General features: G+C 38.4%; 1 pseudogene across 1 annotated transcript; it reads left to right on the top strand.

Moving 5' to 3' along the window:
- The first annotated feature begins 5,114 nt into the window (after positions 1–5,114).
- On the top strand, positions 5,115–18,530 carry LOC143856526 (cucumisin-like; annotated as a pseudogene). Its single transcript, XR_013238258.1, has 9 exons — positions 5,115–5,200; positions 5,594–5,685; positions 5,813–6,053; positions 6,734–7,247; positions 7,334–7,437; positions 16,824–17,042; positions 17,313–17,424; positions 17,519–17,732; positions 18,001–18,530. The product of XR_013238258.1 is annotated as a cucumisin-like (transcript).
- Positions 18,531–26,564: the final 8,034 nt, after the last annotated feature.

Genomic DNA, 26,564 nt, shown 5'->3' with positions numbered 1-26,564 from the left:
GAGAATTCTCGGAACTCCGAGAATTCTCGGAACTTCGAGAACACTGTAACGGTCATATTTTGAGCCGTTGGGAATTTTGCTGGAATTACCACAATGCCATTGAACGGTCATATTTTGGTTTTCCTATATATATGGGCATTCTAAACTTCCAAACCATCAATCCTAACACTCTTAAACTTCATTTGAACATCCAAAGAGTGAATCAAACTTGATTATGCCTCTTATCCTCTAAGATTAAGATTTGGATCTTTAGGCTATATTTGTACATCTTCTACATTTTGTAAACCCTTGTGAGGGATTGTTTTTTTGTTCTTTCCTTCTTCATTCAAGATTGTATTTGGGCGAGTGTTCGGAGAAGTGTAGCCCACTCTCCGTGGTAAAGATCGCCACCAAGGTTAAAGGCGGTTGAAATTTTGTAATCGGCACCGATCTTCGCCGAAGTTAAGAAGATCACATAGTGAAGCCATCAACGAGTTTTTGTTGGTGGAGTGGAGTAGGCCTCGCGTTTTGAGGACCGAACCACTTTAAATCTCGGGTGCATTCTCTCTTATCTCTTGTTCTTTATTTTGCAAATGCACTAAGGATTTAACTTGTATGCTTAAATTTCTTTTTGATCTCTTAATCTTCTAAAATTGGGTTTAAGTTTTCAAAAGTCTAAAACTTGTTAGTAACCTAATTTTACCTCCTCATAAGTTGCCGTACTCGGGACCACCCTTGGAATTTCAGGTTTATTTCATGAAATGAATGGGTAATTATAATAATAAATGTGTGTGATGTGCTTGTTTATTAACACATGCTCATCCTTAGGTAGCATAGTAGAAATGACAAACTCAAAGGATTCAGATCCAAGGGAGCAAGGAGGTATGGCATCTCGGTTCTATGCAAGCCTTAATATTTCCTGGTTGGGAAAGAGACTAGACATCTCTTTTGTATACAACTAGCACCAGTCTTGCCTATATGCATGTGTCGTGAGGTGACTTATCTCGGTCATCTGGGTAGTGGACCCTAAGAAAGAAGAGTGGATGCGACGATTGGATCGCGCAACCGAACTGGATCAAATAAAGAACAACTTGTGGACGAGAAAGTATGAAGTTGGTCTTCCAAACAGGACCCTTTACATGTCCTTAGACCTGAGGGATCTTATTGGTCAGTCGGCCAGTTCTAGGGTGTTAGTCTATCTCGTAGTGATTCTAGTTTAGAGTTACATTCGGATAGAGCTATATCCTAAAGCAAACCCTAAAGACCAATAGTGATACTCAACAAGGAATTCTTCACCCTAAATTTTAGGGATTGACATCTAAAATTTTGTCAGAACGGTAGGTCTATTAAATAGCCTGGCCAGGTGGATTTGATAAAATATTTATTGGAAAAGTTTTATAAAACATTGAATTGTTTTCAAAGGATTTTACAAATGCATTTGGAGGCCGAACATCGCTTGATCAAAATGGTATACCAAGAGTGGGCCAAGGGGGTAAATGGTGTTCACATCCCTTATGACTCAACTCAGTAGCTATAGTTACAAAGAAAGGACTTGCACATACATGATGTGATTAGGGGTAAGATGATCCGATGGTCATCTTCAGGGTTACGTCTCTATGGAGGCCACTGACCTATTACGGGTGTAGTTTAACTACAGAGCGAGATTGCAGTGGATCCCACCATAGAGTTCTGTAGAATCGACCGTCGGATCCCTGCGACGATCCCACTTGTAACTTGAATGACCAGGTAACATCCAAACGGATCAGGGTTACGCATTTTATATAATTGCAAGGACAGATATGATCCATTAGATTAATGTGGATATTAATTGAGTATATATATATATATATATATATATATTTATATATGTTGATATATGTATATATACATGTCTTTGTTAAGTAAGTAACAAGAGACAGTAAGAGAATTTTTCGAAGACAAATTGGAGCAGAAATAACTCCCATTGGATGTGAGTTATTCATTATTTAATTTGTTAATTAATTATTTAATTATTATACATTATTACGTATTATTAATTTTATTAATAATTTTATTAATAATAAGCATAATAATGTGTAATCAAAATGAGAATAGTTATTTCCAAACCGGTTTTGTAAAAGTTGCGAAATTGGAACGGAATTGGGAATTGGGATAGTACTACACATTTGGATAAGGTTTGTGGGGCCCACAACACTCCTAAATCTGTTGGAGAGCTGGGGAGAAGAGTCCTAATTGCTCAAGGACTTTGAGTTGCACTCAAACTCCTTGTTGGATAAGAATTGCTAAATTGTAGGATCTACAAAGCAAACAATTTTTTTCCAACACCAACTCTTTTGAGATAAGGCCACAAGGGCTGGAGAGAAGCCTCCATACACGTTCTCCCATCAATCTTGAGTGTCCCCACACAACTTTGGAGGTTTGAGAGTCCCATTCACTCGGGGAGTCTCAATTCAAGTTGGTTTCTCAATTGAAAGGAATTGGGAGAGAGAAACAAGGATTTATCGAACCAAAACTCTACTTTATATAAAGGAGAGAGGGCTGAAAGAAATTTAGGTAAGTAATACTCAATTCGTTCTCCCTTGCTTCCCCCAATGGAAAAATTGTTTTCCATCTCTCTCTCTCTCTCTCTCTCTCTCTCTCTCTTCCAATTGAAATAGTTTCAAAGATAAAGGCTTTCAATCAATTTCTCTATTCACTATAACAAAGGTACTGATTAGGTCAGACCTTAAAGAGGTGAATAAGAGTTATTCACATCCACAATAGTTTGAGCAAAGAAAAAGAATCCATCGGTTCAACTTGCGGGGTTCGCAGCATTTAGAGCGATCGCAACCATTCGAGGAGCAGATCAAGCAGCGTGGTTCCTTGATTTCTTCTTCAAAGAGGTATTCCTTTATGTTTGATTAACATAATTATTAATTTAGACTTTAGGATCTTGGATGATTGCAAGATCAAAAAGAAATATTTAAAGTTCTTTGCGTTTTTACTCCGCTGCGTGATCTTGCTGGAAGGGGATAACCTTCTTTCAGAATCATCCAAAACAAATAAATAAATTAAATATTTAAAAATTCCTATTACTCTAAAAGTCTGAAATAGTAGTAATCAACTTGAGCCGTTGATCGAGAAGTTGTCTTATATCTTCTGATCCGACTGTTGATCTTCTTAATCTTGTGAGATACACCTGCATCAGATAGTTGGCAGACATATGGTATCGGAAAAGAATTGCCTGCCAGTTAATCTTACTTTTTGACAAAAATTAAGTTTCTTGTAGTGGACTAAACTTTTACTCTTCCCACAAGATTTCATCACTACTTTGAATAAACACCCATTTTCAAAACGGAGTTTATATGGTGAATGTGCATGTAGATCGGTGTACGTGGTAGCGCCCTTGATATTTGATCCAACTGCAGCTCACTGTTAAAATCGCTGCTGTTGGATTAAATATCATGGCCGGTACTTCTGTCGTACTGCCGAAACCAATCGACATGCGCATTCACAATAAAATATTTCAAAACATGTTTTCATTTTAATAAACGTACTATTTTTCGAAACCCCTTTATTTTGAAAAGCCCATGTTTATATAACCAATGAGTTGTCACAATCTAAAACGAGCAGATCCTTAGGATGTAATTAAAGAGGGCTCTTAATCACTTCTACATATAGAAAATAAGATGTCCTTGGATACACCAAAGAGTCTATTGACTAACAAAACCCTGTGTCGTAAATAAAACATGGAGAAGCTGTCAAGCCCATAAGCCGGCCTTTTGGATGATTTCGTTTGTAATTAGTGATAGCTAGATGGTCTGAGAAACCAACTTTTTTGGCTTCTTTTCCCTCTGACTACATATATAGATCTTCATGCAATCTAGTTAATGACCTTCACTATTCGGATCTGTCAAATGGCTATAGAACCTTCGTGTCATTCATGGCTACTTGCACTCCTCATAACACTCTTCCTCGCACTACCAAACACTTCCCATGGAGATTCAGAATCGGATAGAAAGGCAATTCCGTAGTATAATTTTTATTTGCAGGAAATTGTTGGGAAAATTGCACAATGTCAACTTCTCTGATAAGATTTGGTTTTCCTTTTTTTTTCTTACATACATGACAAACTAACATGGGTTCCATGACTAGTTTTAACAATGTTTTAAAAATTGGATAGATCATGCAGGCCGGATCCGCTTCGACCTGAATCATCCATTTCTCCCTGTTCAATTTGATCAAGCTGGTGTAAATTTCAAAAAACCAATTAAACCCCCATTTTTTCAATTAAGCAGTGTTAACCGCTTTAATCGGCTATTTTTGTGCAAATCAGGTGGATCATTTAAATAGCATCTTAAATAATGAAAAGCTAAAAACTTAACACTTATCATTTAGCAAGTTATCTAATTAATTAATAGTAAAAATAATCAAGGCGATTGATTTCATGATTTTCTTCTAACAATTTTAATTTGAATTTAAAGATCTCTTATATGATCATCAATAAGTTGCTTTATTTTTAATTTTAAGTAGTTATTTATCTTATTTTTTAATCGTTGTTTTAAAAATTTTAAAAATTAATTTATTAACGACATCCTGATTCAATCAGTATTCTGGTCCGATCATTGGTTTGGTTTTAAACTATTGAATTTTAATGATGTCTATACCGACCACGTTATGTTTTTGTATTTAAAGGTTTGTCTTGCTTGAGCTACTCATTTGCATTTTGTGCGCAATATGGGTTTAATTAGGATCAGATAACAGCACCAGCAATGAGTTTAGTGTCACTTTGATTAAGGTCCTTTTAGTTTTAGATTGTGACAACCGATTGTGGGCCCCAAACCCATTATTGGACTAACAATCGGTTTGGAGGCCACAATCAGTTGTCACAATCAAGAGTGAAAAGGACCTAAGGAGTTTACTACTACCACCAAAATTTTCTAGATGCATAAAATGGATGGTTAATTAAAAGAATATGACCAAAAAATCCATAACATCAAATATCTATTGATCAAATAGCTAAGATTTGATCGATAAAGGTTTTTGGGTTATGAGTCATAGGCAGTGTGAAGACGAATAGATAGATACAAATCAGACCCTTTGGAGTGTATTGGGCTTGGAGGGAAACTAATATAGAATTCATTGATTTTAAGGTCTACATTGTGTACATGGGTGAACGGCCCAAAGGTGATATCTCTGCAGAACCACTCCACCTTGGCATGCTCGAAGAAGTCCTTGGCAGGTTTCAGCCCAACTTTTCCTCCTTCAGTTCTTAGTTTAGTCTTCTTCTCCAATTGTTCAGGAAGCTTTTGACATGAAATCAGCCTTGAAGAGTTCTTATCTCTTACATAGAGTATAGTGTTGATGAGTGGGGGCCCATCTACTCAAGTAAGGATGGGCCCATCAATGAAAGCTTGTACGGTAAGAAAGTAGTGGGACCCACTTATTCTCACCATTCGATCTCAAAAAATGGTGGAGAATGAAGTATACATGGAATCTTCAGTACATGCACTGTAGACTAGATAGTTTCCTGAAGATATTATTCTTGCTAGTTAGATAAATCGTTATGATTTTTGTATAAATATCAACTGGACATAGTCTAACCATACATTCTTTTATCAAATGCAAGCTATAGTGCGGCATCAGAATCTTTGGTCTACAGTTACAGGAGGAGCTTCAATGGATTTGCAGCGAGGCTCTCCGAGGGAGAAATGAAGAAAATTGCTGGTAAGAATGTCGAAGTTTTAGAATAATTGGAAGGGAACAATCATATACATAAACAAAATAATATCATTCAGTGTATATATATTATATATGAGAGGTGACCTGATAATGCAAGAACTTGAACATTCAGGCATGGAAGGGATAGTCTCTGTTTTCCCCAGTAAAATGAACAAGCTTCACACAACAAGATCATGGGACTTCATGGGCTTCTCTCAGACAGTGAGTAGGAATGCGTTTGAGAGTGATGTCATCATCGGAATGCTTGATACCGGAGTCTGGCCGGAGTCTGACAGCTTCAACGACAAAGGACTCAGCCCGCCGCCGAGCAAATGAAAGGGAAGCTGCACATCAGCCAATTTCACATGCAATAAGTAAGTCAGACCCTCCATCTATAACTTCAAAGAAAATCACAAAGTTAAGCAATTGCTTTCATAAATCAGGTATATAAACTATCTACTGATCAACTTGGTTTATAATCCATATCTATTGTCCTACCAATTTTGTACCCTGCTGTTTATGTGGGTCCATACTTGAAAATGACTACAATTGAAAGTTTCTAACTTGTTCGAAAGATCCACTGAGTCAATCATGAACTCACTGAGTTGACTTCCTTCAACATTGGCCGAGTTCTCTCTAGTGTCCAAGCTTTGCCCAACCAAGTCAAATCATAAACTCTTTTGATTCACCCAAATTAAGGAAAAGATGACCAAGTCAATTATTGTCTTGCCCGAGTCGACTCCTCCTTACCTTGGTCAGGTTCTCGTCTGAGTCTGAGTTTTTAAACAGAGAGCCTAACCCTTCAATTAGTAGCTTGTTTTTCAAATCTAATCAAGTCAATCTAATCTAATCAGTTGAGATGTAGATTCAGATGACAGAGATGGTTTTTACCTTGAGCTCTAGTGTATAGTTTATAATCAGAATCAATCATCTTTGTGTATCTTTTCCTGATCATGTGGTCACGAGACCCACACCGCCTCTACTCAGAATCAATCACCATTGCACATTTTCTCTTGCAATTATTTAACTTTTTGTATATGAAATGAAATTGCAGTAAGATCATTGGAGCTAGATTCTACCACAGTGAAGCAAAGGTGCAGGAAGTAATTTTTGACTCTCCACGAGATTCGGAGGGTCACGGGACCCACACCGCGTCTACTGTTGGTGGGGCCCAAATCAATGGGGCGAGCCTGCTAGGCTTGGGCCAAGGGATAGCTCGAGGAGCGGTACCTTCAGCTTGGATTGCTGTCTACAAGGTCTGTTGGTCGGACGGATGCCAAGATGCTGACCTCCTTGCCGCATTTGATGATGCAATTGCCGATGGTGTCGATATCATATCTCTTTCAGTAGGAGGTGGCCCCCAAGCAGACTATTTTGAAGATTCCATTGCCATTGGAGCATTCCATGCAATGAAGATCGGGATCCTTACCTCAAATTCCGCAGGCAACGATGGTCCTGGACCATTCACTCTTTCAAATTATTCACCGTGGAGTCTAACCGTTGCCGCTAGTACAATTGACCGGCGGTTTGTAGCCAAGGTTCAGTTGGGTAATGGTATGACTTATGAGGTGAGTTAGTTTCTGTGATAAATTCTATTTTTATATAGGAAAAGGATTCAGAAATAAATTCTAAAAGTAAACTCGTTTTGATATAGGGAAATGCGATTAATACCTTTAAGCTCAAAGATGGCATGTACCAGTTGATATATGGAGGAAATGCTCCTAACAAATCAGCAGGTTATGATGGCTCTGAATCAAGGTAATGTCAAATGAACTCCTTAAGATAAAAACCTACAAAAAAAGTTTCCTTAAATATACTACAATCTTAAGAAATCAGTTTCTTTTGTATTAGTACGTTGGAAGGCTGCCTTTGATCAGTAGAGGAATACTTTTCACTACATTTTTTGACACAATGAAGAACGATTCTATTGGAAATTTTTTTACAAAGGGGACAGTTTTCCCCACCTACAAAGTATCTAATCATGGGGTCGAGCCCTTAGCTCCATTTGTAAAAGGCTATGTTCCTCAACCATGAGGTAGGTTCAATCCCAGCATACCTACAAAAAAAAAGCATCTAATCACAACCTTTTTTGGCTACAATATAAGCCAATCCAATTACATTTTGAAGGGTTTGTAATGCAAGTGCTTGAGTCGGAAGAATAAGAGAAATAAGAACACAAGAACACATCTAAGAGAAGAAGAAGAAAATGGGAGCAATGCTCAACCCAATTGATATTCCATCAAGTACACAAGTTTATCTAAATCCAAAATCCTTTCTAAAGATGGTTTCTAACCCTTTAAATAAAATTCAACAAGAGAAAATTCATCCAACTTCCTCCACAAGTTAACTTAGGGACTAACATAACATTAATTGCATTGGAACTCACTAACTTTAACTAGCTTGGGAACCTTCAAACACAGTCCACTAAAACTGCCGTAACTTTCTAACCACTTGTCCAATTATTGTGCAGAAGTACTTGTTGGAAACATCTCAAAAGGCATACAACTTTGTAGTTTACCAGTTTTCAAGATTATCCCATTTAGAAGTCCAAAAATCAGATTTAAAAACGGGCAGAAACAATATAGCGTGAATACACCTTGGAACTCCACTGGAGCCCCCTAGGCATGACATGGCTGCCATGTTGGCATTGCATCATCATCTCCGGGTAAGAAAGAACTCGCCCACGAGTTCTCATCAAACTTTCCATGGGCACTGTCATGTTTGAACTTGCAATTTCTCCCGGCGGTGGCTTCACAAATTTCCAAATTGCTTTCTTGTGTTGCTGCTTCCCACACCTATGGATTTTATCCTTGCTCTGTTGCTTCTTCCTTTCCTTCTGCCGGTGGCATTGACTCCGCCCCTTCTCGAAAATGCATTGCCAAAAGAATTCACCAGCCACTGGCCACAACCTCTGCCTGTGAGGGCGGTCGAAATCCAACTCCTCTGCCAATTCCTCATCCATGCTCTTGAGTGTGGTGAAGGAGAACCACCTGAACCACACCCAACCTCTTCGGCTCTTAAGTTGGTACTGTTCTTGCATCACCCCGGTGTCAGTGCCCACATACACCATTCGCCTTGCAATGTGGTACGCCCACAGCTTCACAAGAAGCTCAAGTACATGAGAGTAACAATGCCGATCTTTGGATAAACCCAAATAATAGGTCCTATGGATGGCAGACCACAAGCCCCCATATGTGGGCATGAATGGCACAGAACCCCAAACATGTTAAATGCGTAACATCCTTCGAAGTGCTTCAGAAAGAAAAAACCTGCAATTTCCAGCATTAATAGCATCACAGAAAAACCAAAAGTCTTGTTGAAGTGACTTTCTTGGATCCTTGTTCATACGGACCCAAAAGTTTAGGGTTCTCCATGTCTCTGTGCTTGGATGGCCTCTAAGAGAACACTTTTAGCAATCTTGAATAGGGAAGCCTTTATAACATTTTTCGGCAATAAAGCATAGCCTTGAACAGTTTCTGAAACCATTAGATTTCTATCATACCCCTTTCCAATTACTACAATATTGTGAGACAACAAAGATAGGTTTCCTTTTAAAATTGCCTGGAATAGAACCTGAATTAGCATGCCCACTATTATCCTTTGGGAAAAGAAATCCATTCACCCTCATGTCAACTCTTAGATAATGTCCATCGTTTAAGGCCATAAAGTTATGTGCTTCCCAGGCTTGGGCTGGAGAACCTGGAATAACAAAGTAGTTTCTAGTATCAAATGTTGAATAGGCCATCGGCAACACATAGTTTGGGAAGACAAAAATGTTAGCTCGACTGAAGGCACATTTCCAATCATTGATTAGCTGAATCTGCCCATTTGAATTGTATTGTCTTAGACGAAGAGCTAGTGTCCTTTCATGGATGGTCCATATAACAAGTAAATACTAGAAAGGCTCCTGCATAAGACATGAAAAGACATCTCATGCCACGAAAGAATTCACAAGAACACAATCAAAGATTAACCAATCTATAGTGCACCCTACTATGTCACTGATCTGCAGAATGTTGACGGAGAGACCGCTATTTCCCCTAATGACGTTAGCCAGGCCGCCTTCAAGTGAACAAATCTCATTACCTTTCTCGAACCATGCAATCCGATAGGCCTTTGGATGGGGTTCGGTTTGGGGCTTGAGCTTTTTCACTATTTCAGGTGATACAATGATGTCACAACCCACACCATCGATCACAATGGTGCAAACCTTGTCATGAGATTTGCATCGAATCCTAAAAATATTGGATCGAAGCCAATGGTGTAGGAAATGCTCTTTGGATCACCAAACTTTTTCCTTCTTCGGATTTGATTTCTTCATGTTGTATGTCATTTTTCTCATCATATATGAGCTGATTTGAATCATCAATAAGATCCTCGTCATTTTCTTCATGACCGAAGGTTACCACTTGCCTCTTTGGACAATCTTTGTAACGATGGACAACTTGACCACACTTGAAACAAGCATTTAGATTATTGGAACGATTGGGCTGATTTCTAACATGATACGTAGGGGCTGATTTTGTAGAATTTTTTTTGGAATATACGGCTTTTGAATTTGCACCTCCACCATGTGAAGATTCACCTTTGGAAGAAGGATAGAGACTTCGAATATACACAAACTTCTTGACACTACAACAAGCAAGTTTAGCCTCCACCTTCAAGGCTAGTTGATATGCATCATTGATACTCAATGGTCGGTGCATTTCAACCTCATCAAGAGTATAAAACTTCAAATTCCTTGCCACAAGTTGACCTTCACTCTCTTGAATGTTATTATGAGCCAGAGTTTGTAGAATTCTTCGGCCTTGTCCACACACTCTTGGATTCTTGGTGTAAGTGTTTGAATTGGGAAGAGAGAATTTGAAAAAAATCCAATGGAAGAATTTTCTCCTTAAGCCTTGACTTCATTTTCTTCCAAGAAGAAATCTTTTGCTTTCCTTTGCGAATCCTTAATTCTTGAACTTTGTCCCACCATGTTGAAGCGTAGCCACGAACCTTGTAGCTACAAGTTTCACATATTGACTTTCGGGTGTCTCCTTGTAATCAAAGAACTTCTCAGTGGTACTAATCCATTCAAGAAACTCTTCAAGTTGAAAACGACCATGGAACTCCGGCAAATCAATCTTGATGGTATCGAAATCACGATAGAACCTTCCCAACCTACCCTCCTCACGAGTATTGGCAAAGGGATTCACATCGGATTCGTTACTAGAATCTCCACGGCTTGATCTACAATGCTCACTATGAGCCTCTTGGCGTTCAAGTCGCATGGTAAGTTGCTCAACTTGTCTTGGAAGCGCTCAAAGTTCATCATCTCTCAAATAAAATCAAATCGAAGCTAGCTAAAGAGAGTAATGTTGGCTCTGATACCAAATAATGCGGGTGGTTAATAGGGAAGAAGAAGAGAAATAAGAACACAAGAACACATCTAAGAGAAGAAGAAAATGGGAGGAATGATCAACCCAACTGATATTCCATCAATTACATAAGTTTTTCTAAATCCAAAATCCCTTCTAAAGATGGTTTCTAACCTTTTAAATAAAATACAAAAAGATAAAATTCTTCCAACTTCCTCCACAAGCTAACTTAGGGACTAACATCATATTAATTGCATTAGAACTCACTAACTTTGACTAGCTTGGGAACTTCCAGACACAATTCGCTAACACTGCCATAACTTCGTAACCACTTGTCAAATTTTCGAGCACAAATACCTGTTGGAAACATCTAAAATAGACCTTCAACTTTACAGTTTACCACTTTTTAAGATTCTGCCATTTACAAATTACAAATCCGAAAGTTTGTTTTAAAAATAGGTATAAACATTGTAGCGTGAATACACCTTCGAACACCACCAAAGCCACCTGGCATGACATGACTGCCATGTTGGCAGTGCATCAATTTGATTGATGAAAGGTGAAAAAAATATTGATTATGGTTTAGTGAAATCTCTGATCTCATAGATGACGATTGTAAAATACTGCAGCCCTAAAGATTTTCCATTGGCCCTAGCCAAGGCATTTGTTGAGTCGCCCTTTGCCACTAACGAGAGGCTAGCAAGATTACTCGCACGTAATCTAATTCCCACAAGAATATGTTGGACCTCAGCCTGGTTTGTCACACCACGCAATCAGACCAGAATAGGCACACAAAACCTCACTCAAATGATCCACAAAGCCGCCTCTCCACCCCCCATCCCTCACCATATTATTTGGACATTGGCCATAATTATTGGATGCCAACTACGAACCAAGTTAAGAGACAACTATCCATAGTTACCAAGTCGGGAAACAAATAAGGGAAACGAAACGTGAAACGAAAACGTGAAACTTGTGAAAAAAAATAAAGGGGAAACGAGAAATGGGAAAATAATAAAAATCGTACGAGAAACGTCTTGGGAAACACATTAGAAATGTTTCAAAAATGATAGGGAATCGTTAATGAAAATGCATGTGAAACACAAGAAAAAAAATGAAATGTATGGTTTTGTAGATTAAAATTTTGTAAAGTTCAAATTTCTATGGTACATGCTGTTGCTTTCCTTTTTAATATCTATTCCACAATTTTTTTGTGTTTTTTTTTTTAAAATGATTTTCATAAGTTTCACACATATTTCCCACACGTTTCACATACGTTTTCTACAGATTTTCCATACGATTCTCATGTGTTTCGTATAAGTTTCTTATATATTTCTCACGCATTTCGGAAACGAGTTTCCCACGCTTTAGGAGAAATGAGTTTCCCACCTTTCTGTAACGTGTTTCAGGGGAAACGAGTTTCCCACCTGCCCTAGCTGTTTCAGGCTACTATGCAACTACCCTCTAATCTCCTTCACACGACGAAGAGATGATCATTCATTTAACCGCTTGCACCAACCCATCAATGGTCAATTCTTTGTCTTAAAAACTCTTTTGATTTCTTTCTTTTGAGAAAATCCGCCGAGCAATTCCAATCCGATCGTGCACCAATTAAACGAAAGAGTAAAACAATAAAACTTGCCACAAGATGAACACCAAGATTTACGTGGTTCGGCCAAGCCTACTACCATGGGAAGAAACACGATTTTGCACTATGAGAAAACAATATACAAGGATTACAATGGATTTAACCCAAAACCTGTCACCGTTTCCTTTCTTCTCAACCCAAGACCGTACAAGAGAGTAACTTAAGAAAAACCCCAAGAGATAACCGAAGAGAAAACCCTAATAGAAAACACCAAGAAGAAAACCCACAAGCAAAACCAAGAAGAAAAAGAAAACAAACTCTCTGTTCACTATGTTCTCTCTCTCTCCTTCTCCCTCTCTCCCTCTCTCCCTCTCTCCCTCTCTGCACATTCTGCCACACCCAGAGAAATCACTCTCTCTCTGTCTTGGGTTTTACTAAAAAATAGAAAGTCACACTTTCTATTTTTTTAATTCTTACCTTCCCACATGTCTTGGGAAGAAATAAGGCAACTTTCTCAAAAATCTCCACCTTGGCTTATTTCCCATCCACCTGAAGATTTTCCGTTGATGTCGCCACCGGTCCACCATCGCCATGAAACCACCATTGGCCTTCCGAAGTACCACTACACACCCTCGAATCATTGTACTTCTGACTCCTCCTCATTCGATCAACACGGCCAATGCACAGGTGTAGCTGCCAACCCTCTAACTCACCTAGTCAACCCTAGAGAGGGATCTCGTTCCCCGCAGGTACTGTTACCTTCTCACCATCGTCTACAACTTGGAAACCCATCTCTGCACCAACTGCAAAATAGACCCTATGTGTGCACACACAGTCACTATGGTTCCAACTAACCATCGAGATCTTAGAAACACTAGTCACCATGTCCCCTACCACACTATAATCCGCCACAGTTCTCTCCTTTCATCATAATCATACAACCGCAAGTGATTTTTGTGGCTCCACCTGCAACTAAAAACCGTCAACCCTTGGAGTCCAACCGGTCAAGTGACACTAGATTCCTTCGCATATTTGGGACATACGCCACACCACCCAAAGTACGAACCACTCTATCGAACATCTTGATCTTCACCGTTCCAACTCCAGTGACTTCACAAGTAGGCCCATCACCCAAGGACATTGCAGCCAACCTTGTCTCCTGGAACATATCCAATTATTCCCTCCTCGAGCATACATGAACACAGCACCCTGAATCTAGAATCCATTGTCCGCTTGGCCAGCTCACTTCGAACAATCCCTCTTGATGTTGCCATATTCTTTGTAACGGTAACATTGCATGCCCTTTCTACCGACCCTAGATCTTGACATGCCTTTTCCTGATACCCTATCAGACGACCTTCCTCATTGATTCCCACCATGAACAACAAACCCATGACCTTCACTTCCACCAAGAACAGGTATCTTCTTAATCTCATTTGACAAAGAACAACTCCTTGACTTCCTCCAACTTTATCTTATCCTTTCCATACAATAAAGTCGTCACCAAGTTGTCATACTAATCAGGAAGTGAAGTAAGAATCAAAAGAGCCTTGTCTTCTTCCTTCAACTTTTCATCAACCTTGTGGAGTTGATCCACAAGCCTATTGAATAGTGTAATGTGTTCTAGAAGATTTTCATCTTCATCTCATACAACTGTCGCTTAAGATACAATCAGTTGGCCAAGCTTTTTGACATGTAAAGCTTTTCCAACTTCTCCCATAATTTAGGCCCATCTTACTCATCCATAATGTTAACGTGATGACCGTCAACAACCAAATGTCTTCCTACTCAGCATCGATCATCTTCTCTAGCTTCCCATCCTTTCCCTTCAATGCCATAGCTAGGCCCCATTGAACTAGGATGTCCTTCACCCTTATCGACCATAGGATGAACCTGCTCTTTTCATCAAACTTACTGATATTGAATTGTGTAGAACTCAATTTTATAGCCATCTCAGATTACTCCTAACTTCTTGGTATAGCGCTCCGCCTCGAACGAGAATCTTTCCTGGACAATCTTTCTAGTCCCAAAGATTGCTCTAGCTACTATCTAACCATAACACCCACGATCACTCCACACGGTCTCGATGATCACTCCAACCACATAGCATTGATACCACTTGTTGAGAAAATCCGTCAGGCAAATCCGATCCGACCGTGCCCAAATTAAATGGAAAAGTAAAACACTAAAACAAGGCCAAGAGATTACAATGGATTTAACCCCAAACCCAAAACCCGAAAACCTTTCCTTGCTTCCCAACCCAAGACCAAGAGAATAACCCAAGAGAAACCCCAAGAGAAAACCCAAGAATAAAACGCACAAACAAACCCAAGAACAAACTCTCTCTCTCTCTCTCTCTCTCTCTCTCTCTCTCCCTCCCTCCCTCTCTCTCTCTCTCCTCACGTTCTGCCACACCCAGAGAAATCACACTCTCCGTCTTCTACAACTTTGGGTTTTCTTAAAAAATAGAAAGGCACTTTCTATTTTTCCATTCTTTCCTTCCCACATGTCTTGGGAAATAAGGCAACTTTCCCAGCACTTTCCCTCCAAAACCACTAAATAACCGCAAAGAGGACATACTCTTCTGGATTCTACCCTTCTCCCCAAGATGTTTGCAAGTCCTAAACCTACAAATGTGTTGACAAAAGCTTAAGGAAACAACCATAGTATTCCAAACCACTTTAGGATATGGTTCCAAATAGCTCTTGTCCCCAAACAATGTCTGAATATTAGGAACTTTTCAAAGGATACATCTATTTTACAAGAAATAACTCTTGCACTTGAGGATGTCACAAGTACTAATCTTGCCATGGGCCACTGTCGATCCAAAACATTGGGAAGGGCGAGGGTTGAGTAACCCCACCAATTCCAAGAATGATTAGGACCCATATCAAAACAATTGAAAAATGAACGGACAGTGAACTCACCTTTAGGATCTGATGTCCAAATCCTATGATCATCACTGCACATAGCAATGGCCACACGAACAAGAAGCCTATGAAGGACGGACAAGGACTTCCATCTCCTCCTCTGTAAGGTTGCAACAACATTCTCACCCCCCAAAATGTTCCCTCAAATATCACTAGTAATAGAAAACTCTAACACCCTTATCTAGGACAATCCAATAGAGACTCGGGAACTCAGTACCACTCAGTGGCTTAAGGCCTCTGAGACAAGTACACATCCTCCAAAAATCTCACTTGATCCCCCTCACCAAATTGGGTACTCATTCTCCAAATCAAGATCCCCTAATGCTCGAGTCGCTTATTCCACGCCTCTTTAATTCTAGAGTTGATGACAACTGATATGAGTGATGAATAAATCCCTACCCATCTTCCATAGGATGGAAATCCAGTCCACCGTGAGTCTCATCTCTCATTAGGCCTTAATGGGCCTATGACGCATCCTGCCAACTATTGTCTTCTCCTTTCAGGACGTTTCTCATCAAGCACCACCTTCATCCGTCTGTTCGCTATTTCTCTGCAAGGCTTTCCTTCCATTGGACATCTTTTCTTCAGAAAAGCCTCCAAGTACGAATCCATAACAACAGCGATGGAAAGCCTAGGTATGAAATGTTGGGGATTACAGGACTCTTGTTGACATTGAGTATTATCATTGTGAAAATTGCATATATTGTTTGATCTTTCTCTATTTGTTCTATCACTTCTTCTTTTTACTGGAAGGTGAAATGTAATATGTATATAAGAACTTCTTTGAAAATCTGTCAAAACAAAGTGTAAACATCATTTTCTTCTACTGCATATACTGATCATGTACTGAAAAGTATTAAGCCAAAATTAATTTTCACTACCTGATCAAAGTTTACCATATTAATGAGTCTTGTTTCTTTTCTCTTTGGAAGCCCTACTGTCGAAGGTAATTGTAGAAATTGAGTTTTTAATTGAATTCTTCGTAGTTTTGAATGCTCGGCTTCAAGGTAAAGTCAAGTGAACTACTTAAGATCAAAACCCACAAAAAATATTCCTCAATTATACCTTATAATCTTCAATAATCAGTTTCTTTGCATAAGTAGATAGCAAGACTGTGCCAATGAGAACTAAAGAGAGACTATTCAATACATGATGATCAAATTACTCATTTTTGTGTCATTTTTCTTTCTCTTTGGAAGCTTTAGTGTCAATGGTAAAAGCAGTAAGTTTTAATTGAAAATTTTCGTGGGGTATCGAACAATGAAGGTATTGCGGCTTTGGCTCATTGGATGAGAACTTGGTCAAGGGAAATATAGTTTTCTGTGATGACATATCTTCGGGAGAGGGCCAATTCACTTCTAATGCTCTTGGCACCATAATGCAAGATCCAAACTATGGTGACTTGGCATTTTCTTATCCACTCGCTGCGAGCCTTCTGAATCTATCCACTGGCAGCGATGTTTTCAACTATATAAACACAACAAGGTATTTCTATTCAATTCCTCACTTCATTTCCCAATTTATTTTTCACTTTATAAATGACATATGTCATCACATTGCAAGTAACTATGCCCGTAGATTAATATATTTATATTAGCTCCATTTAATTAGTGATATGTGAGAAAGCTGCTCCGTTTTGCATACAACTTTTGTTAAAAGCCTCGTTCCCCATCAGTAGGAGGAGAAAATTTAGAAAATTTCCTCAAACCTCGAACATTTGTTATGATATTAATTGGTTTCTTGATATTTAAGCAGTAATGCAACAGCAATCATTTTCAAAAGTGATGCGATTAAAGACCCAACGGCACCGTTTGTAGTTTCCTTCTCCTCACGAGGGCCAAATCCAATCACAAAAGACATCCTAAAGGTAAACTCCATATTTTTGTCTGTTGTTTACTTTTTTCTCTCCTTTCTTCTTCTTTTGTAACTCAATTTGATTACGACCACCTAATCTGGTGCAGCCTGACCTAACTGCCCCTGGAGTAGATATATTAGCTGCATGGTCACCAGTTGCATCAATGTCGATGTACGATGGAGACAAAAGATCAGTATCATACAACATAATCTCTGGAACATCCATGTCTTGCCCCCACGTAAGTGGCGTTGCCGCCTATGTCAAATCGTTTCATCCAACATGGTCTCCAGCAGCAATAAAGTCTGCCCTAATGACTACAGGTAATAACATAACTTACCTTTACCCAAGATATTCTGTCAATCAGTTAAACTATCCTAATTTTCTGGCTTACCTCTAGTTTATGACAAATTAGTACATAAAGAAGGCACATATCCAATTCAAAAATCTCATTGAGCCACAAAACAAATATTGAAACAAATGGAGGGAAGACTTGTGAAGCAATGAATAAAATCGTGGAAAATGTTGTGCATGCTTGTGTTGGCAGAATTTTGGTTTTAACTAATCCACTTTCATACCTGTGTATTTCAGCCTACCCCATGAGCGTTGCCACTAACACGGATGCAGAATTTGCATACGGTGCGGGTCACATAAACCCAGTTCAGGCTCTAAATCCCGGCTTAGTATATGATGCAGGGGAGGCCGATTATGTTGAAATGCTATGTAGCGTAGGCTACAATACTTCGACTCTAAGACTTCTGACTGGAGATGACAGTAGTTGTTCAAATGTGGCAAATGGATCTGTCTGGGATCTTAACTATCCTTCCATCGCTCTCTCTACCGTGAGCAAAAGATCTATCTCAGCTAACTTCAAAAGAACAGTTACCAATGTTGGATCTCAGATATCTACTTATGAAGTGACCGTGAACTCTCCGTCTGGACTAAATATAAGCGTCGAGCCGAGTGTTCTGTTGCTTAAGTCCCTAGGGGAGAAGCAATCTTTTGTTGTAAAGGTTACAGGAGAAATTGTGGACAATACGGTATCAGCTTCATTGGTGTGGAAGGATGGTGTTCACCAAGTTCGAAGTCCCATTGTAGTGTATTATTCATCCTTTAACTGAAATTCCAGGAGAGGAACAATAAAATGTTTATCAAGTGAAAGTTTGCTTTTTTTATTTATTTAATAAAGTTCTCTACTGTAGTTGACAACAGGTCTTTGAGATGTTGGTTTGGTATGAGTTGAAAGTGCCTGTTCATGAAATTTGATGGTATTTATGACATTCTTTCGGTCATTTTGAATTTTTAAGAGGCTCTTTAGGGCGTGTTTGGAAACCATTATAAAATGAGTTTTACCGACCTTTTAGGTGGGGAGAATGAGTATAGCAAAAAATTAGCGAAAATCCCGTTCGGAATGAATGGCCCAGGAAGCCCGATTCCACAAATTCTTGTTTTTAAGCGTATGAAGTATGAGATTCCACGGAGCGACTCGAAGGGGGAGTTAGTCGCGCGGGATTTAATGTGCGGACTTCTCCATATTGTCCATGACTCTTTGGCGACCTGGACTTTAATGTGCGGACACTTGGGACTTTTGGGACTCTGGCAGGGACATTTTAGAGTCATGCGGACATTGAAATCACCTGTTAGTCATCAACAAATACATGATTTTGAAGTCCTAGAGTTTTAATAATCAATTTTTACTATGATCCCATGAATTTGTGGGCCTCCTAAAATATCTAAGTAATATTGTGCATTTGTGGGTTCTACTAAAGTAGTTATTTCAGTTTGGATAGGCTTATAGGCTCATCTATCTAGGCCAATGTTAAGTTATTTGTTAGATTGATCTGAACCGTCCACTTGATACGGCTTGGTTTGGATCTCCTATAGCCCCAAAATCAAGCCAAATATGGCGGCAATCTAAAACTGCCCACTTGATAGGGTTGCTTTAGATCTCCTGTGGAGGCCACAAGAGATCCAAAGCAAGACTTATCAAATGGATAGCCGGATCATTCCAAGGTGGGACACACTACACCCTTGTGAAAGTGTCCTATCACATTTATAGAGTAACCTTCAAAAATAGGGAATTTAATCTCAACAGGATTCAAAGTAAATGAATGGGTGATTTTAGAGCAACAGAGCTCACATAGCATAAACCATCACCTTTCTGATTTAATCTCAATTGGTTGCCAAAGTTTACTAATTCTAGTGCTGAAATCAAACATTATGACAAACTTATAACAACAAAATTATGAGGGTATCAACTTCAATTAAACATTCATCAACATCCAGTTATACAGAAAACCGCCAAAATCAATCTTATATCTCTTGGTTCCTGTGACAGTGCAGAAAACTCAAGCAAACTGAACTGAGGCTCAAGGTTTTTTAGCCATACAATTAAACAAACAGGTAGGATGCATCAAATTGGATTGACATAAGGGTTCTCTGGTAAGATGATTGAAATATTGGGTTCTCTGTCCTCTTGAATTAGAAAAAATAAGAACATGACCATTTGGATTTAGTACCCTTTTATAAATGGATACAAGGAGATTCAAGAGAAATTGAGCCCATTAGGAATTTTATACTGTAGAGGACAATCAAGATCTAGAGATTAAAAAGAAAAAAGAAAAATTGCAGCTATAAAGGCTCTCCTAATCTGACCCTGTTTCACTAAGATATGAACCTGAGCCATATATGATTATTTTCAACTCAGAGTGCAAGAAAATTGAAAAAAAAAAACAACTTATTTTTTTTAAGATAAACAACCCTAAAGAGAGCATAAAGTTCAATGTAGCCAGTCCTATATTTCAGCAAACCTAGAAGAAATCCATCAAGCACAAAAAGTTGTAGAAACGACATTATTTCTGATATCCTTCCATGATTGAAAAAAAATAGCAGAAAGAATAAGAAAAAATTGCAGAGCAGAAAGTTCAGTGGAGATAAAAAAAGAAGCAAAAAGAAAAAAAAAGGGAGGGAAATCCCTCAAACCTAAGAGTGTAAAAATGAGAGATTGAAGAAAGAGAAGCGGAAAACCACAACAAATCCCTTTCTTCCTTTCTTTTTTCAAGACCAAGCTTTAAATCTCATTTTCCTCCTGGTAAATCCTCCGCCCAGAAAATACTTCTCCAGAGAGGGGAAAATGAGAAGGAGAACAAAGAAAACTTTTCGAAAGCCGAAAAATGGAAAAACCATAGAGGGGAGAGAGAGAGAGAGAGAGAGAGAGAGAGAGAGAGAGAGAGAGAGAGACCGGTTCTTTTTTGCTGCAGATTAGGGTTCGTTCATTTTCGCAGAGATGAGGGTTGCGAGAGGGTTGCGCAAAAATACGCATGGACTTTGTAAAGTTTCACCTCTCTGAGGTGAACATTAGCAGCGGTTTTTTCACGTAACTTGTGACTTTAAGTTCGTGCAAGGGTGAAAGTTCATATTTTTCGGAATTTACTATTAGAGTAGGTGCCCTAAAACTCAGTATATTTCGCATGTTAATCAATAAAAGTTTCTTTTCATGACAATTAATGAGTAACTATAAGTTAAATATGTGTGACATGTAACTTGTTATTGACACGTATTTGTTCTTAGGTAGCAAAATAGAAAACCCATGCTCATGGATTCCCAAATCCTAGGGAACAAGGAGATATGGGATTCTGGTTCTTTGCATACCTTAATAGATCCTAGTTGGGGTTGAGGTTGGACACCTCTTTCAGTATACAACTAGCATCTACTTGGCATGCACGAGATGTAGTGTGACTTATCTCAATCACTCGGGTAGAAGACCCTAAGCAAGATAGAATAGGTATGACAATGAGATTTGCGTACTGAACATGATCACATTAGAATAGCTTGTGGACAGGAGACAGTTGAGCTATTCTACCAAACATGACCCTTTACATGTCCTTTGACCTGAGGGGTCATATTAGTCTGTTGGCAAGTCTTTCATTCTTGGTCTATCTAACCGTGATTCTCTTGGATTCACTAGAGGGTAGTACTGGAGTGTTGGACAAACCTTCAAGGTCAATAGTGATACCCAACATGGAATTCTCCACCTATTTCATAGGATAACATCTACTGTTTTGGTCAGAGCAGTAGGCCTAGAAAAATACCTGGCCAGGTGGATTTGATAAAATGTTTATCAAAAGATTTTCACTAAATAAGTTTTGAAATATTTTCAGCAAATGCATTTGCGGGCCAACATTGCTTGACTGAAAGGTATACCGTGAGTGAGCTCAGGGGGTAGTTGATGTCCACCCCCTGTAGGACTCAACTCAGTAGATGTGGACTTGGAGAAAGGACTTGCACATTTGATGTGATTAAGGGTATGATGATTTCACGGTTATCTTCAGGGTTACGTCTCGATGGAGGCCACTAACTCAATGCGATTGGAGCATTGGCTAAGGAGCAATAATCGCAGTGGGGCGCACTTGTGGGTTCTGCATGATCTACCGTTGAATCCCTGCTACGATCCTACTCACTACTCGATTGACCTATTATTATCTATTAGATAGAGGTCCCGCATTTATTTGATTGCTTACACGAACTAATTATGTGGCATTGGATGCATTGAAAGGATATATACAATGTATAAAGTGTATGAGAAAACGGTTTCTACACACAAGTGTAGATAAGTTATCTACACCCTAGCTTAAAATACAGTGGAGGGCATATTGTTTGGGTGATCCAAACCGTTCATTTGATTAGTCCTCACATAGATAGGGTGTCCACAAAAAATCAGCTCCATAGGATCATCCCATCCCTACGATTTGTGGAGGTAAAATGGACGTATATAAACCTTCACAAATCTGTCCAGTTTTTTCCTCCACGGTTCGAAGGGTTCGGATGATCCTATGGAGCTGATTTTTTGTGGACACCCTATCTATGTGAGGGCCAACAAATGAATGGTTTGGATCACCCAAACAATGTGGGCCTCCACCGTATTTTAAGCTAGTGTGTAGATAACTTATCTACACTTGTGGGTATAAACTGTTTTCTCATAGTGTATATGCACTATGTGATACATTGAGAATACCAAAATGGTTAGGTATAAACCATAAGGGTATTTTGAGAATTATAGAAAAATATGGATGGAGCTTTTTATCCCATTGGATGTGAGAAAATATATTTATTTAATTAAAATAATTAAATAATTAATTGTAAGTTTAGCGTATAGACTAGTTTTACTAAAAAAGTCATAACTTACTCATCGCTAATCAAAATTTAATCTGTAAGTACTCGTTTTGAAGGATTTTGAAAGATCTACAACTTTGGTTTTAATGACTTTTCCTAATTCAGCCATTTACTTGTCTAAAAATGACTTTTCCTTATAGCGATAATGTTGAGAAAGGAAACAATATGTGAGATATTTTTGGAATTGTTTTTATCCAACAAAGCAACCACGTTTTTTACTTGGAAAAAACTCAATTTAGGGATTTCTAAAAGTCCAAGAATTTTTAAAAATACTCCCACATTGTTTGATTTCTATTTTGAAAAAGCCTACTAGCTTGTTTTCAAATTGGAGCTTCTAATTGTAGCTAGTTTTCATATTTTGTGAGATTTCTCTAGAAGCTTTGGGTTGTGTATATGGAAAGTGAGAACTTTATAAGTACAAGATAAAGGAATAGAGTTTGAGAGAGCTCTTCAATAATTCCGTGTGTTGGAAATTGGTAGAGACAATCCCAAAGTCTCTCTTCTTCTTCTTCTTCAATTCCATCAACTAGTTTTGTCTTTTCTAAGTCAAAGACAAACATCCAACGAAGCTCCATTGATCCAAATACATATTCCCGCATTATAATCTGATTTAGATCAGGTTATAAAGTAAATAAAGAGTTGTTTATAAGATCATTTGTGCAAATAAAGGAATCCATCGGTTCAACTTGCGATTTCGCATCGATTAGATCGTTGGCGGATTTTCGAGGAGTAGATTAAGCAGACATTTTTATTCTCATCAGCAAAATAAGGTATTTATATTTATGTTTATTAAATCACATTAAAATCAATTAGTCCCTAGGAATCCTGGGTTAGAGCAAAAAATTTGTTCTACGTGGTTTATTCTTCCACAACGTGTTGCTCGGGGGTTTACAACCAATCTAACAAGTGGTATCAGAGCTAACTAGGGAATAGATTAGGAGGCTAACAAACCAAAGATAGATTATGCAGTGATCCGCTCTGAGTCCGGACGTTTATCTCGGCTATCCGAGGTTCCTAGTCTTTGTGTGTTTTAATAAACAAAGGGCTGCTCGTCAGAAAATAACAAAACTGAACCGCATGGTGGATTTCTGGACTAATTGTCCTACATGGTTGGAAAGTAGACTCGAATAAGAATCCAACGCATCAAGATTTATCAAATTCCGACGAGCGGTTTAGGAGATATGATTTTACAAAGTTTGGAAAAAGTTGCTGGAATTCAGAAAATTAATTCCGAAAATTGATTTAGAATTTTGTTTCTTCACCCCAAAGATTTGAAAAACTTATAACCCAAGCATAGACTTTTCTAATAATGTCTTGAGGTGTACGTAGCATGATCAAATCCTTGAGAAAGCATTCGAGTAACTATATCCCAGTCAAGGTTACTCGAAAGGTCATGCTATCCGGATTGTGTTCCCGGTATAGAACAATTTTATTTTTCACAAATCACATGATCTTGTTTTTATGCAAAATTTTGTACGCTGATTTATTAGACCATATAAAAAGGTTTTATGAGGTTTCTAATTAAAATCAGAATGGTTGTGTGTTAATCAAAATTGAATTAACCCGGTTTTGTGCGAATTGATCGGTATTGGTGAAAGATGGGCAAAAAAGAGCTTCGACCTCAATTCATGCATGAGATACATGACCTTTTTACGGATGTTATGATCTGATATGATGATTTATTTCATGGTTTGTAATATTAAAGTCCGCAATATAATTTAATTATTTTAGTTTTTAATTACTCCCTCTGGGCAGTTGGGCGGACAACTGGTTTCCCATGGAGATATATTACGATGTATAGATTACTTAGGTTAGTGTAGGACACTAGGGTAGTTTATATTTGTTTGTCCAAGACTAATTGAAGATGAGATCATTCTCTTGATACTTAATCGATGGATCGTGGATATTACAGCATGGTGATGATCCAGATTGACTGACAGATGAGGCGGATTCGATCCAACCAAAGAGGGACGAACTTCCTGATGTTGCTGATGTTATTGTGCTTCATATAGTGAGGTAAATCAGATTACACTCATTTGGGAATTCACTTTGAGGCCAGCGAAGTTCCCCTTGTGTCGTTGCACAAAGTTGCCCATAATTCACCCTCAATTTTGCAAGATGGTGTTGTAGGGATTCCCTTATTCAAATTAGATTAGTAGGAGAGTCGTCCCTATGATCCAAGATGCCAAATTGGGTTTCATGGATGATGTGTTTTTATTTCCATGGTTTGTTGATTTGCTTTTCATGTGATGGATGGCATGGTTTGGTTTGCGATGTAAGTTTTTTCTTTTACGCAACGGATGCCTAATCAAACATACACAATGATGATTGTAACTTTCTGTAGACACCCTCATTTTGCTACACTTTAACCAACAATAACCTAATATATTGATCCGTGGAATTTCATTGGTAAAGTATGCATCCTCAAATTTTCTGAAAACCGAAATGATAAAGAGATGTACCTGGTGAGATGATTAGATCCGAAAAATTGAAAAATACCCTATTTTGTGAATTTAGTGTGTTAAATCCATGTGAGAGCCACTCTATCATGGATTTATATGTTTTAGGTCATTAATATCTCGATCTGACTTTACGGATCATCAATCGGGACAAAATAAGCCAGGGTCACTTCACAGCCCGGGACCTGATTCCATTCCAAGACCCGATTTCCGTAAATCGTTAGATCAAGGGCAGATCTTAACCTGGGTGTCTTTCCTTACTAAGAATTTGTGATCATTTAGTCAAAATAGGATCGATCAAGGTTAATCTCAAATTCAGATTAAACATTGTGTCACTTAATTGAGCAAAAACCCAGTGAAAAATCACGGATCAATGTGGGTGAATGAGAGCCGTCGAAATAATTTAACCAAATTATCAACAACAGTGCTTTCAGTACTTTAATTGTTGTCAAAATTCATATTTCAAAGGTTAGGATCATTCATAAAAAATTGATTAAGTTGGTTGGATCAATCGAATCGTCAATTTGATCAACGGTTGGAAAAACGATTCGCTGTTAAAAACCGACGGCTCGCATTGGTCAAAAATTCTAAAAATAATATTTCTATGGCAACATTGGGCTTAAATGAAAGAGGAAAAATCAACGATTTTAATGGCGAAAGAATTATCGAAATCGGACTTCAAAATCTCCTGAAAACCGCATTTTTTGATTTTTACATTCAAAATATTTGAAAAATCTTTTACAAGATTCTAGGAGATTTGGAGGCATTATCTCGTCCATTCTTTGGATCCAAATTGATCTCAACCACCCAATCTTATTCCATATCATTGCAAAGATTTCAAGATATTTGGAGACCCGATCTCGCCCGTTCTTTCGATCACATGGAGATTGCAGTTAATCGCAACCATCCAAATCGTTGCCATTCTCTACAAAGGCAACCAAATTGGACATTTCCCTTACCTTGAAATTTGCTTCCAAATCTACAAAGATTCCAAAGACAAATGGCATCATCTTGGACCTTGAATTGTTCCTAAATCTTTAGTACTTGATCCTGGGCGCATAAGTGCCTGCCATTTTTAACATAGCCATGGCTTAAATGGAAGATGCCAAAGAAGATGGAGAATATTCTAGAAAAATTCGATCTTGGCCATTCTTTCCCATTCTTTCCCCTTCCTTTTTCCATCACTCAATCTCCACCCTACACCTCTAGGCCCTAAAGATGGCAACCTGATTCATCCCTCACCTATAAATACCCATGCTCTCTTCTTTCAAAAAAGGAGAAAAAAAGAGGAGGAATAAGACTCAAAGAAAACTACCAGAGAAATCCTCCATATCCCCACCTTCAAATTTTGTCCTATTCAAAGGATACCCAAAATCTCTATCACTTTTTTAAGAGGCAAAGGAGAGAGGATCGACATCAAACAACGGGAGAGTGGTGAAGAAAAAACAAAGAAAGAAAAAGAGAAAGAAAAGGGATCGGATTTCACGTCGGCGAGCTTTTTTTTTGGATTCTTCGGCTCTTGGA

Source organism: Tasmannia lanceolata, unplaced genomic scaffold (assembly GCF_043159265.1).
Source record: "Tasmannia lanceolata isolate RefF3 unplaced genomic scaffold, GAP_Taslan_0.1 ptg000023l, whole genome shotgun sequence".
In the NCBI taxonomy this organism is placed as follows: domain Eukaryota; kingdom Viridiplantae; phylum Streptophyta; class Magnoliopsida; order Canellales; family Winteraceae; genus Tasmannia; species Tasmannia lanceolata.
Note: the sequence above shows the minus strand (reverse complement) of the source record. Positions and strands in the feature narration are given on the sequence as shown.